The 14,421-nt window shown below is 43.0% G+C and overlaps 1 protein-coding gene across 2 annotated transcripts in view; it reads right to left on the bottom strand.

Annotated features, from left to right (window-relative positions):
• Positions 1-1,565, bottom strand: part of FAM110B (family with sequence similarity 110 member B) — a 122,308-nt gene extending 120,743 nt beyond the window's left edge. For both annotated transcript variants that reach the window (XM_045581428.1, XM_045581427.1), the window contains exon 1: positions 1,196-1,565. The gene's annotated coding sequence lies outside the window, so the exon portion shown is untranslated. The remainder of the gene's footprint in view (positions 1-1,195) is intronic.
• Between the last annotated feature and the right edge of the window lie 12,856 nt (positions 1,566-14,421).

Here is a 14,421-nt window from a genome sequence, read left to right as displayed (position 1 = left end):
AAGTATAAATATTTTCAAAGCCAAGAAGGGGAAATGAAAATGGAAGCCATACTACTTTATGTTGCAAAGGGGGAAAAAAAAAAATGCTTATTCTACTATCAGATTCCCCTTCTCAAAAATAGAGCTGTGTGTAGTGCTCACAACGCCAGCGGTGCAATGTTGTCACAGATGTGTGCCAGATTTTGCACAGGACGGGGCGGGGGGGGGGGGGGGGGGAACTCCCGCGTTTGCCTTATCTCAGGCAGGAAAGAAAGCCTGCTTATTTTTGGTGGCTGCAAATCTGAGCAGCAACTTGAAAGGGTTCAAGAGCTGGGCACCAGGTGTTTTCTTTCCACTTTCCAGAATGCAGAGTAATGTAAGCAACGCGGCAAAGTTCTCTCCGCCTCCCGCTCAGGACTGAGCAGCTCCTGTTCTCATGACAATCCGCGGGCACCGGGCTGGGCGGCAGGCGGCAGGGCTTCCCCCGGCCTGTGCGCGCGCTTTGTTGCCAAGTTATGAGCTCCGCAGGGTGAAGGGGGCACGCGCTGAGCCAAGAATAATGAATTTCTATTTCAAATCCGTATGCTTTCAAAGAAAGTAGAGACAATTGACACCAAGGCTGGAGATGATTGGGAGGGGGGAGAGGGGGACACAAACACAAACTTTCAGAGCCTCTGAATTTGCATGCTTGCAAGAACCCCCAGCTTTGCATGCTTGCAAGAACCCCCGGCCAGCGATTAGGAGATACTGACACCCCCCCACCAAAGGGTTATCGCCTGAGGTTAGAGACCTTCCCAGGAGACATGGCCCCGCAGAGATCCATCCCTCGCCGACCCCACTCCTCTTGCAGCAATCAGCGGGCGCGCTTTTGGGGAGCCCACCTCTCCGCCCCGCAAGCCCGGCCCCCCATCCCCGGCGCGGCCAGCGGGTCCCGGCGTGGTGGTTCCCGGGGCCCCTGCTCGGCCTCCTCCCCACGGAGCCCGGGACGCGCAGGGAGAGCGGCGGCACCGCGCCTCTCTCGGCCCAGAAAGCCGGCCGGGGTCCCTCCAGGCCAGCACAGCCCCAAGGCCGGCGGGGACCGAGCCCCAGGCCGGGCGGGTGGGTGGCAGGGGAGGACCCGGCTCCTCTCCAGCAGCTCGCAGCTTCGGCATTGTCCGCGATCGGGGCGCGGCGCGGGCCCCCTCCCGCGACCAGGCGGCAGCCGGCACAGCCTTACCTCGGCGGCCGCGCTCCCCGGTCCCGGGCGGTGCAGCCCGAGCCGGGAGCCAGGTTCCCAGGGCTGGCAGGGAGGGAGAGTCCGGGGCCCGCGAGGGCTGGGATCCCGGCCGCCGCCGGCGCTGCTGGAGGACCGATCGCGGGCTGCAAGGGCCGCCCAGTCCTCCTCGCAGCCGCCTCCGCGGGGGCCACTGGAGGAGGGTGGACCCGGCCGGCCGAGCGGGCCCAGGACGCGCGGCCGCGGAGGGCCCCGGCTAGCAGCGGCCGCGATGATGGCTCGGTCTGCACCGAGTGGGAGGACTCAGGCCGGCTTCTGCCAGGAGGCGAGGGAGGGAACTTAAACGAGTTGCTGTCGCCCAAAGCGCGTGTCCCCGGGCAGAGGGCACGCCCCCCTGGAGCGCCCCGCCCACCTCCACCCCGCCCAGCCCCCTCCCACTTTCCACTCCCCACGCCTCCTCCAGGCTTCTGACCCTGCGCCTTTCCCCATATACATCCCCTCCTCTCACTCTCCTCCCCAAACCACCCCCCTTCCACTTCCAAACCCCTACCCCGCCCCACTCCCACCCTCTGAAGAATCCCCTGGATCTCAGCTGCCAAGAAGCCCCAGATCAAACCATGTAGCACCTAGACTGAGAGCATGTTCTGTGGCTGAGATTACCACACCAGGCAGCCATCCCATTCAGATCTTTGGTGCCTGACAGCGTTTTTCTGCTGACTAACTTCTCATATACTCCAATGGGCCTTCTCAGTGTTTGTAGGCCTAATTTCTGAAGGCATTTTTTAACAAGCTAGTAAAGAATATTGGGGACAAATCTCAAACACCATGGATGTACAACTGCCAGCCTAGAGTATGGGCCAGCTGATGTTTCAAAATTAAATGAAAGTTTGGAGTGCATCATTATTCATCTCCTAATGTTATGGCTTGGGAATGCTTTTTCTTTAGATGTGCTTAATCATGGGGTTAGTTTTTTAGGGGGATTTGTTATTTTAGGAAGACAAAACACATTCTGTGATAGTTTTTTGCTACCTAAAAGATGAACTCCCGTATTTATCAGGATGACTGAATGAGAGGCACTCACAACATAATGATTCCTCTAACATGTTTACCAAAGATTTCTTGTATACCTTTCGTACATTTGAGATGCAATTGCATTCATCCCATTCTCTCAGCAAGTTCATCCATATTCAAATTGTCTGACTGTTGTTTCATCCTGGATCAGAAATTATCAAAGAAATAAAAATCAGCCTTTCCTAATACATGTTTGGCTACTTACAAGACAATCATTTTAAGAAAGTGACAAGATACTGGTTTTGAAAGGAACCTTTCTCTGGCACACTAACGCACTCCACGTGATCACAAGTTATGCTGTGGTCTCCCTTCACCCCAAAAGTCCTGTAACAGTAGTACGAAGTTATTTTCTATCATCCCCATCGCTTCTTACTCCCATAGCACCTTCTCTTACTCCGAAGTAAGATAAACCTCCTTGGCCACTGCAGGGGCATGTGGGTCAGAACTGCCAATAGCAGTGCCTCTCATGTCCCGAGCACAATGGGAGTGAGGGGAGACCTGACCAGGAAAAATGTACTTTTTCCAAACTGATAAGGCAGCTTCTGAGGCCATGCCACGTCAGCCTGCAGCAGCTGGAGCAGCCTATGAGGCGAGAAAGGCAACCCAGCACTAGAGGCACGGAGAGTCCTGACAACACGAATGAGCCCCTCCAGGCAGCCATCTCTGAAACCAATCAAACCCTCGGACTTCTGAGGAATGTACCAGTGAATTGTCTTTCTAGCTTATGCTATTTTGAGTTAGGGTTTCTTTCCAAAATGCTCCCTTGTAAAACCAGAAGAGGGTCCCACAGGAGCCATGCTCTGGAAATGAGAAATGACTTCTGGCTTATTTTATCATTAAATTACTTCTTCATGAAAAAGTATGTGCAAAGAAGGTCACTTAGTAGAAAGCCCTAAGTTTTAATAGGATTACAGTTCTCGTTTAGGGTTTTACTATTAGGCAATGTAGAGTTAACATTTTCACGTTGCCTTTGCCAAAACCCCAAATTAATAAAAGATGTGGTTAGAGAACCAGAGAGAGAACAACAAAATGCCTAAACCAGAACATCCTGGTGATTTTTACTTTTTAATCTTATCAATTACCCCAGTCCCCAATATTTGGTGATACAAAGAGGGCATTTCCTCTTTGAACTAAAAATTGTATGTCCAGACTTACAGGAATTGTTGAAATTGGTTTATTATGCTGGAATTTCATTTTGTTGAGTGTTGTTCAGAAGTAGGCCATTGGCCTATGCTTGAAATTATTTTATTTCACAGAGATTTTTGTCTCTAAAGATATCCTATATAATAAAAGGCTAATATGCAAATTGACTAAACAGCAGGACAACTCGTCATAATGACATGCACTGACCACCAGGGGGCAGAAGCTCAATGCAGGAGCTGTTCCCTAGTGATCAGTGCACTCCCACAGGGTAAGTGCTGCTCAGCCAGAAGCCAAGCTCATAGCTGGCGAGCACAGTGGTGGTGGCAGGAGCCTCTCCCCTCTCCACAGCAGCATTAAGGACGTCTGACTGGCCTAAACCATCTGTTGGACATTCCCCAGGGGCTTCTGGACTATGAGAAAGCGCAGGCCAGGCTGAGGGATGCCCCCTCCCAGAGCTTACAAATTTTGTACACCACGCCTCTAATGTAACCATGTTTGATTAGTTACCTAACAAGCATTCATACACTACTCAGTATGTTGCTTAACTGTGCTCACAGGTCACTGTGAACGGTGGGAGTGTTCGAGTCACAGGAGTGGGCCTGGCAGATGGGCATGAAGGCATTGCTCTGAGCCTTGGATTGCAGTTGTTGTGGTTTCTTATAGGAAAGTAGAATACCAGTTCAGTTTTCACTAGTTTTATTTCAGGCTAGAAATCTGTGCATCGGTAGGGTCCTTAGGCCTGGATGAAGGTCAGGGCCGATTAGGGCCTTCCTTCATTCTGTACCAGCCCCTGGTGGTCAGTACACATCATAGTGAGCGATTAATCCCCTAGACTCCCAGTCGAACTCCCAAGGAGACACTTTGCATGTTAGCCTTTTATATATAGAGATAGGTATGCACCTAGTTGTGTCAACAACTAGTGAAATTTTATGTATAAAAAAGCATATGAGTGCTGGCTGTCTGGCTTAATTGGTTGGAGGATCAAAAAGGTTTTGGATTCCATTCCTGGTCAGGGCATATGCCTAAATTGAGTTTGATGCCTATTCCGGGTATGTACAGGAGGCAACAGATTGATGTTTCTCATATCAAAGTTTCTCTCTCTCTCCCTTCCTCTCTCTCTGAAAATCAATAGAAACATATCTTCCATGAGGATTGTTTTTAAAGGCCAAGAGCTGACAGCTGATTGATGTTTTGCTCTCACACTGATGATTTTCTCCCATCCTCTAAAATAGGGGTGTCGAACTCAATCAGAGAAGGGACCAAAATCTAAAATCCAGCCTAAATCGCGGGCCGAATGGTTTACTGAACAGTCATAAACTGTCATTGTGATGGAAACGCAGTGGAGTGCAGTGATGACAGCGCGGTGCGGGCCACATTGCAAGGCCTGGCGGGACGGATTTGGCCCGCGGGCCTTGTGTTTGACACATGTGCTCTAAAACATTCAATAAAAATATCTTTAAAAAAAGACCATGAGCTGAATAATAATTTATCATAAACATTTTGAGCCTCACAAAGAATATTACAAGGAAGTGAACCATCTCCAGAAACATGACAGGGTAGTCTAGGAGGACAAGAAAAGAAAAATTAGTTCTGGAATCTAAGCCCAGCTCTGAGTGCCACTTGTTCCAATGACTACCTATGATTCCCCAGGGAAAATGCTAGTCACATATCCAGACTTCCCCAACATCCATGTGCTGGATCCCTGTGATATCTGTGTCATTCCCTTCCCCAAGCATGGTACATCAGCAGTCTTTCGGTTTACCCGGGCTCGGACAACTCCACCTATCTGGAACTCACCCGGGGAACATGGCATTCACCGGTGGTTCTCAAGCCATGAAATGGAATTGCCTGGAGTGCTCCTAACGCCACGTCTCCAGGGGGAGGGGAGAAGGGACAGACTTGTATTTTTAAAAACATACATTTTATTGATTTTTTTTTTACAGAGAGAAAGGGAGAGGGATAGAGAGTTGGAAACATCAATGAGATAGAAACATCGATCAGCTGCCTCCTGCACACCTCCTGCTGGGGATGTATCCGTAACCAAGGTACCTGCCCTTGACCGGAATCAAACCTGGGACCTTTCAGTCCGCAGGCCAACACTCTACCCAATGAGCCAAACCGGTTAGGGCAGACTTGTATTTTTTTTTAAAAAGTCCCACCCGGATATTTGATCATCAACCAGGGTTAAGGTGAATAAAGTTTGTACTTTTAATTCCACAGGGAAAGGCCTGAGAAACCCTCCAAACAGACTCCATCGAACTTAGAAGTGCATGTGAAATTAAAGTTAGTGATTGAATAAGCACCATCTATCATTTCTCTGAACAGCCTTCTCTTCTTTCCAGGTTAGAGAAAAAGCATTGCGGAGTGCTCCTTAAGGGGTGGGGGAGGATTTGCCGGAAACAATTACACTGAGAAAGACAGCTCACAGCAAGGCCACGATAAGAGAATCACTAACAAGAAAAACATTGTAAGTTACTAGGGGATGCCACCCAGAAGCTACTGCAGTGGAGGCTCCAGCCCCGCAAGGGTTATCTCTTCTTGCATATTTCATAATTTATTACATATTCATGGAGAGGATCAGAGGAATCAGAACAATTGAATTATGTACATGAATACTGACCTACATCATATAATATTAAGTAATAGCTATCATTTACTGGTCAGTGTTAGGCAATTTATATGCCCAATTTTTAGTCATCGCAATGACCCCTAAACATAAATATTATGACCCTCATTTTATGAACAAGAAATTCAGGGCCAGGAAGGTGAGTGACAATCTAAGGTCATAGACTTAGTAATTAGAGGATTAAAGGCTGATCCATAGGACCCCAAAGGCTATATATCTTTTATGAGAAACCAAACTTGCCTGTGAGTCATAGGAATCGTCTATCCAATAAGATAGTCCCTAGCCACATGCGCCTAATACCTGTTAGATGCACAGATAGGAAACCACTTCCACCACAGCAGGAAGTCCTATTAGATGACACACATGCCTCACAATGTTGTCTGTATTGTCAAGGAAGGCAGTGTCCTCTGTGACTAAAGTTTTCAAATAAATTACTCCAACTCCTTTATGTTAACTATTTTGATGTAATTCTTTCTAAAGCATGTAATACATTTATGTACCTGTGTCTTAGTTTGAGCAATGATAATAAAAATACCACAGACCAGGTGGCTTAAAAGCAACAGATATTTGATGGCTTGGAAGTCCAAGATCAAGGTGCTGGCAGATTCCATGTCTGCTGAGAGCCTGCTTTATGGTTGATCATAGACAGCCATCTTCTCACTGCGTGTTTACATGGCAGAAAGGGGAAGGGGGCAGGGAGCTCCCTGAGAGTCCTTTTTATGAGGGCACTAATCCTATTCATGAGGGCTCCACCCTCGTGTCCTAATCACCTCCAAAGTCCTCACATACTAATAACAACACTTTGAGGGTAGGATTTCAAGGCATGAATTTGGTACACTCAAACATTTAGTCAGTTGCAGCCTGCCTAAATCAGCAGAGTGTACTGAGTGTCTCCTTAAGGCATGCAAGGCAAGGTGCCCAAGTGTGGAGCTTATGCTGCTCTCTCCTCCTCTGGCCTCTGTTTTCCACCTTTACTTTCTGTTTCTCTCAGACCGTGTGCTCGCTATTAGCCACAGTAAAGTGCTTGCTGTCATTTTGCCCTCAGCCTGCTTCCATTTCTGCCCATGCACTCTCCTGGTCAGCTTTTTCTAATTCCATGTATCCAGCTGCCACAGATTTGCAAGAGCCTCCAGAAGTTGGATCTCTAACTCCCACCTCATGTTCTGATTGCAGAGAAGTCTTTTTTTTTTTTTCTTTTTTTTTTTTTCTTTCTTTTCTAGCCCTCAACGGGACTAGTGTGATTAGAAGGGTTGTCTGTTGACCAGCAGTGGTCTGTGAACTGTTTGGTACTGCTCTAGGACAAGATGAGTCTAGAAAGTGAAAACCTATGTATAGAAATGTTTACAGCAATTTGACATTGCTGGGATGTTATATTGTATTGTATAGTGTGTATGTAATTAACAGACTGCAAAGGATTGGAAATTAAAAACAAAAAAAAGTATTTTACCTACTTGACTCTACTTGGCTATCTCCTATGCCCCTAATTCTCATGAGCACCACCCATGGTTAAGTGACGGTATTGCTATCGCCCTCATACATCTGTCAGGAGCCGGAACAGGGAACAGGGTAAGAATATAGGGAACTGTATAAATGTGCTAGAGAAGCTGAAAGGACAAAGAAAGGTGAGTCTACCTAGGCTTTAGCAGGAGGAGGAGGCTCTACCATAGAACACAGATAAAGGAGTTGGGAACAGTGAGGGGAACTGATTAATTACAAGGAATAACAAGGACTGCTCCCCAAGAACTGGACATGGAGGGTACACAGGTGCTATTTATTTAATTGAACTAAGCCGACTGCATTGATTTCCTATTCTGTTATTGACACTGAACACAATGACAAATTTCCTGAGGCCCTAGATTGCCAAATATTGCCTATAACAAGTTAATTGTGCAGGGGGGGGAGGTAGGGAGGGGGGAGAACTGGTCAGGTCCTTGCCAGCTATAAAACTGATCTCTGCTTCAGAACTGAGGTGCTGTGTCTGCTGTTATAAAATAAACACAGGAACTCTCTCTTTGATTTTGGCTCAGGACTTCCAGATTTTCAGCTGTTCAGAAAGGATTAAGTTGTCAGAATTTGCTTGCAAAGTGTGTGGAATATTAGGTGACTATATATGCCTTCGGAATTCACAGAGACAGTGAAATAATGTAAGGAATATGTGGAGCCTTAAACTATTTATGACAAGGTAAACCTAAGCTACTTACTAAGAGAAATATAATCCATCTACTTTGTGCAGAGCTCACTAAATTCTCATTTTTTCCTGGACTCAACAATCAGAGGTTGCATGAATAACCGAAATCTCGAATTTCATTCAAACCTCTTCCTAATCAACTATTAAGCCAGATCATTAGTAGCCAGAAAAGTGAACTAATTTGAACTTTTGTCCTCCTTATCACGACAGACTAGAAATACCAATGAATAAAATAGATAATAAGCAGGAGAAAACAAGGATAAGAGGAAGAGTCAGGGAATAGTGGGCTCTGAGCCACAGAGGGTACTGGTCTATAGTAGCCATTTTCCTATAAAGCACATTAAAGGTGGGTTCACATATTTATGAGCTTTTAAGATTCAAGGGTTTTTTTTTGTTTGTTTGTTTTCTGAATTCTTTTTCAAGTGTATATTACAATTTCTAAATGTCTGGTAAAGATATCTTCAGAATTGCATGTAGACATTCTGTTTTGTCAGTCACTTGTTATTAATCTAAAGGATGAGCAATGGTTATTTTTAACATTTGTAGAAATCACCTGCAGATTATTGGAAATTTTAACAAAATGTCACAGTGATTTTGGTATAGATGTGAATGTTAGCTCCTTCACCCACTCATTCCTCCCTCATTCATTCTTTCACCAAATCTCTCATGTTCATTGTTTTCACTCCTGCATCTAAGTCATTCCCATCCTACCTGCACTTAGGACGAAGGCTCTCCCAGTTCCTTGTGTGATCACTCAGCCAGTCAAATGTATTCTTTACTACCTCTCCTATGAGGAAAAAAAAAACACCAACTATTGAGCAAGTAGTTTAATGACTCTCACTTGTTTTATTTACTCACTAGAGGCCCAGTGCACGGAATTCTTGCAGGAGTAGGGTTTCTAGACCTGGAGGCAATCAGGGCCCATGAGGGCCTTCCAGCTGCTGGCCTTCCTTCATTCCATGCCGCCTCCTGGTAGTCAGTGCATGTCATAGTGAGTGAACAAACTCCTGGTCTCCCAGTTGAGCTCCTGAGTGGACACTTTGCACTATATATATATATCTATATATATATATCTATATCTATATATAGATATATCTATATATAGATATAGATATAGATATATAGATATAGATATATCTATATATTTATCTATATATATAGATATATAGATAGATAGATAGATAGATAGATATTGATATATATATATATCTGCTGTTTCCCCAAAAATAAGACAGTGTCTTATATTAATTTTTTCTCCCAAAGTTGTGCTAGGTCTTATTTTCAGGGGATGTCTTATCTTTCCATGCACTAGGTCTTATTTTCGAAGGATGTCTTATTTTGGGAGAAACACGGTATATATCACAGATAGCCTTAATTTTCTACTAGTTACTCTAACCACCAACAGCCAAGACTTTGCAGTAGATATCCTTTGAGAATGTCCACATTTGCAGAATCCCAGCCAGTTTGTCATAGAAGACAAATGAGTGAGAGAAACTGAGGGAGGGAGGTTAAAAAAAAAACTGAATGGGGCGAGGTAAAGAGTGTCGCTACACCCCAGCTCACCATTCTACCCCATCCAAAAAGTTTCCTTCAAACTCTGCTGAGAAAATACAGGAAGACTAACTCGCAGCTGAAATCTTTAGGGGGAAAAAAGATCAGCATATGTTGCCATTTTGGCGTTTCTGATGGAACAGAAGTATGGCTGCACGCATCATAAGCAAGGGCTACACACATGTCAATGTGTAATTATGGCGTTTTTGCAAATGCACATCTTCCTCCAACAGCCTCTACTTCCTAATTGTTAGTTGAGAGTCTTATCCAAAGTAGTAAGTAGAGCATTTAAACACTGGCACAGTTTTCTCATAATCATAAAGCATAATAATCTCTTGTGAATTTTGGGTTGGCTGGGTTCCCAAACACTTAGCAAACATCTTAATTATGATGTTCTTAGAAGGTCTTCCCATGTTACATTTGATTGGATCTCATATTTCTCAGAACACAAACCTCACTGCACTAATAAATTGTCCTGCTCAATTAATGATATTTGGGTAGTTCCTCTGTAATGTCCCTAGACAGTAAGCTATATGGGAACAAGGGATGTAGCTAACCCTTTTGAAATTTCCCACATCACTTAGCGAACTCAGAGCAGCTGACAAAATTTCATCAGATGCTCACTGAGATAAATACGAGTTGAGCTGATGGCATAATTATGATGTCACTTTATACTCACTGACCTCGCACTCCTAGCAACTGGCATAATATCTCCACACTGCAGCATTTCCTGTGTGACCCAGACCTGAGTGCCAGGAAGTGCTGTCATCCTGAAAAAGCCCTGAATCTGAGCACAGCTACCAACAGCCACCAAATCACCTTTCCACCTGCAAATACACAGCAGAATCCAGGAGAGAATAAGAAGGGGGGTTTCAGGAGGGTCTCACTTTTCCTTGGATTCAAAAAGATTTATAAACTCGTATAACCTCCTATGAATAAGGTGTTATTTTTCTCTAAAGGCAATTATTATATTTGAGAAGATAGAGTTGTGATTGTAATTTTTTTACCAAACAAGATGGGAATCACCCAGGCAGGGCTGTGGAGGAGGTGGGGGAACAACAGGAAAATGGGCCTTGGAGAATACTGGAAACCTAGATGGAAAGATGTTCTTTGGGCCAGTCTGACAGCTGACTCTACTTTCTCCCCTAGGAGCATATGGCTTTGCCAGTATTTTCTCTACTGGACTATTTTATTTTAATGTAATCTATAATAATAAAAGTGTACCAGTAATATGCTAGACTGTCAGCCGAATGACCTTCTGGACCTCATTCTGGATGTCCTTCTGGATAAAGTCGTGGTGGTGGGGCCAAGGCAGAGGCAGTTAGTGATGATCAGGCAGACAGGTGAGTGGTTAGGGGCAAGCAGGCAGGCAGGCAGAGGGGTTAGGGGTGATTAGGCAGGCAGGCAGAGGGGATTGTGAGAGGGATATCCAACTGCCCATTTATGCCCGATCCCTGTGGCTGAGGGACCCCTCCCCCTGTGCAGAACTTTGTGCACTGGGCCTCTAGTTGATACATAACATTGAATAAACCTAAGGGGGTATAACACAATTTGATATATGTATAGACTGTAAATGATTACCACATTTAATTAACATCCATCACCTTTATACTTACAGTTTTTTGTTGTGACAAGAACTCTTAAGATCTTTTCCTAACATCTTTTAAATACACAACATTGTTAACTATAATTACCATGCTGTACATTATAATGTACCTTATAACTTATTTATCTTTTAACTAGAATTCTGACCTTTAACCCTATTCACCTAACCCCTACAATCATCAATCTGTTCTCTGTTACTATGAGTTTTTGTTTTTGTTTTAGATTCCACATGTAAGTGAGATCATACAGTATCTGTCTTTCTCTGTCTGACATACTTAAAAATGTCTTTTCAGATCCCTTGCCAATGTTTTAATTGAATTATTTGTAGGGTTTTGTGGTTGTTATTGAATTGTGTGAATTTCTTATATATCCTGGATATTAATCTCTTATTTGTCATGTGGTTTGAAAATATTTTCTCCTATGCATAGGTTGCCTTTTCATTTTGTTGATCATTTTTTTTTTTTTGCTCTAAAGAAGATTTTAGTTTGATCTGATTTGACTTGTTTATTTTTATCTTATTGCTTGTGTTTTAGGTGACACATCCAAAAAAGTAATTGCCAAGACCAATGTTAAGGAACTTTTTCTTGTTTTCTTCTAAGAGTTTATGGTTTTAGGCCTCGCATTTAAGTTTTCAGTTCATTTTGAGTGAGTGGGGATTTTGTGTGTGTGTGTGTGTGTGTGTGTGTGTGTGTGTATGTGTGTATGTGTGAATATGTAATTGAAGAGACAATGTTTTCTACAGTTATTTTAAAGTTCATTTGGAACCACAAAATACTTTGAATAACCAAAGCAATCCTAAGAAAGAAAAACAAAGCTAGAGACACCATGCTTTCTTATTTTAAATTATATTACAAAGCTATAGTAATCCAAACACTATGGTACTGACATAAAAACAGTCATATAGATAAGGAAGCAGAATTGAGAGTCCAGAAATAAACTCATGCTGATATGATCCACTAATATTCAACAAGGGCTCCAAGAATAGTCACTTGATAAAAAATAGTTTCTTCAATATATTCTTAAATCATAATTTTATTTCTTTCAGAATGAAGATGTGAGTCCCACATATAATAGAGCATAGGTAGAAGAAGTACTGTCTTTTAATATCCTGAGAGATGTTTTTCTATATGGCCTAGGCTATCTTGTAGCTTCATCTAGGTGGTTATATACACAGTCTATATTTTATCTTCTTAGTTAATTAAATTGGGCTAATTAAAGTGCATATGTACCCATACACACATTTTCCCCACCAGTTATAGTCCAACTGACATGTTGCATTTCCATGTGGGTTTATAAATACAGAAAAGTCATCTTATAGACATACAACCTACTCCCTAACATGCATTTAACTGAGCAATATGTTGATAAAACAGATATTATTTGTTTTTCTGTGCCTCAATTTCTAAAAAAATTCTTTTAGAAAGTGTGTGTGTATATATATACATATATACATGTATATGTATATGTATATGTATATGTATATGTATATGTATATATATATATTTATATATACAGTTGTTCATATGGAAAATTATATAATAATTAATAAATAATAATTCAAGAATAAACTGTGTTTCACATACTCACAACTATCAACCTACTTTTGTTCCACCCTGTATGTATATTTGTGATTTTCATTATTTCATGTGGTTAGTAAAGTCTAAAAGATACTGTAATGTGACTGAGAAATAATCTAGAATATATAGTTATATGCTATTATGAAAGCTCTTATATGATTAATTTGGCATAAAGTAATCAATTTTAGCTTTCCTAAATGATGACTTTTTTTTAAATAGAAATGTCACCACAAAAATCTTTCCCTATTTTGAAACATAATACTTATTTAAAAGCAATATACATTTTTAATGCTTGCAGACATTGTAGACTGTGAAAAGCACTTAATTTTAGATGCCAGTTATATTACATTTTGTTTTTATCTTTTAATTCTATTTTATTCACGTGTATCTTCAATAGACAGTTTACTTTTTACTGTTTTATCTTAATTTCCTTGTTTACTAAATGAACTGATTGGTAAGGACCATGTACATTTGGACATCATGGGTCATAACAGATTGACTCGAAAAACGTAAGAGTTTCAAGGCTACTTAAGAAAGGAGTAGCCAAAACCGGTTTGGCTCAGCGGATAAAGCATCGATTCTGGTCCAGGGCATGTACATTGGTTGTGGGTACATCCCCAGTGAGGGGTGTGCAGGAGGTAGCTGATCGATGTTTCTCTCTCATTGATATTTCTTTTTTTTTTTCCCATTGATATTTCTTGTTCTCTATCCCTCTCCCTTATTCTCTGTAAAAAATCAATAAAATACATTTTTAAAAAATAAAAAAGAAAGAAATGAGTGGAACTGAAGCTTAAAATGTTATCATATTCTTCTCTGCACTCTGGTTTCTGCTTGGCTGCCATACAAAACCACACAGCCTCCATTGCCAGACTCCACAGCCCATGTTGCAGATGGTGCCCCCTGCGGGAGTGCACATACCAACACTGATGCTAAACAATTTTTTTCTTGAAGTTTTCTGTCTTTTCACCCCACACATTCTGATTTCCTGTCTCATACAATAGATCTAATGTTGTAACTGTAAGTGTACTGTGGAACATTTTGCTAAATGTTTTCTGACTTATTGATACTAGAGGCCAAGTGCATGAAATTCGTGCACAGGGGTTAGGGGGTCCCCTCTGCCCAGCCTGTACCCTCTCCAATCCAGGACCCCTTGGGGGAGGTCTGACTACCAATTTAGGCCCACACAATCCTGGACCACTGGCTCCTAATTGCCCACCTACCTGCCTACCTGGTTGCTCCTAATTGCCCCCCTGCTGCTAGCCAGGTCACCCCCAACTGCTCCCTCTCTACTGATCTGGTCGCTCCTAACTAACCCTCTCCTCCACCATGGGCCTGCTCACCCATTACTACCCCCTGCTGTCCTGGTCACCCCCAAATGCCCCCCTCTGCCAGCCTGGTTGCCCCACACAGCCTGCTGTTCAGTTGTTTGGTTGTCCCTCACTAACCCCCTTGTTGGCCTGGTTATAGA

The sequence above is a fragment of the Pipistrellus kuhlii genome, unplaced genomic scaffold (assembly GCF_014108245.1).
Source record: "Pipistrellus kuhlii isolate mPipKuh1 unplaced genomic scaffold, mPipKuh1.p scaffold_m20_p_14, whole genome shotgun sequence".
NCBI lineage: Eukaryota > Metazoa > Chordata > Mammalia > Chiroptera > Vespertilionidae > Pipistrellus > Pipistrellus kuhlii.
Note: the sequence above shows the minus strand (reverse complement) of the source record. Positions and strands in the feature narration are given on the sequence as shown.